The following is a 457-nucleotide window of genomic DNA, read 5'->3' on the forward strand; positions in this document are numbered from 1 at the left end:
TAATGATACGTTGATATGTTCGATGATTAATCTATCTTCGTTTCCTAGGGCACTGCAATTGCAATTGTCAATTGAACGTTTATTTCTTACAACGAGCACTGAACAAACGAAGAACAAAAATCTAACAAGATAATCCTTTACAATCCACACTTTTCCATTACCTTAATCAACTCCCTGTAAATAATCACTTAGTAGCACCCTCGGCATAGGTTCTTCAATCTTGTATGATAATATAAATAATCTGATCTCTTATCCATATAATGATAATCTCCCTGATGATGGAAACTAGAATACGAAGGACATATTTCACTGCTAATGTATCATTTAATTAAAATATAAAGGTTGAGTGGGATCGAGGCAGGTAGATCAAAAGCGAGCTACGTGCTGCTCCCAGGAACTGCAGATTTGACTTTGACTTTTATATAATGTAAATGCTGTTGTTTGATTATAAAAAAGA

Source organism: Penaeus monodon, chromosome 22, assembly GCF_015228065.2.
Source record: "Penaeus monodon isolate SGIC_2016 chromosome 22, NSTDA_Pmon_1, whole genome shotgun sequence".
NCBI lineage: Eukaryota > Metazoa > Arthropoda > Malacostraca > Decapoda > Penaeidae > Penaeus > Penaeus monodon.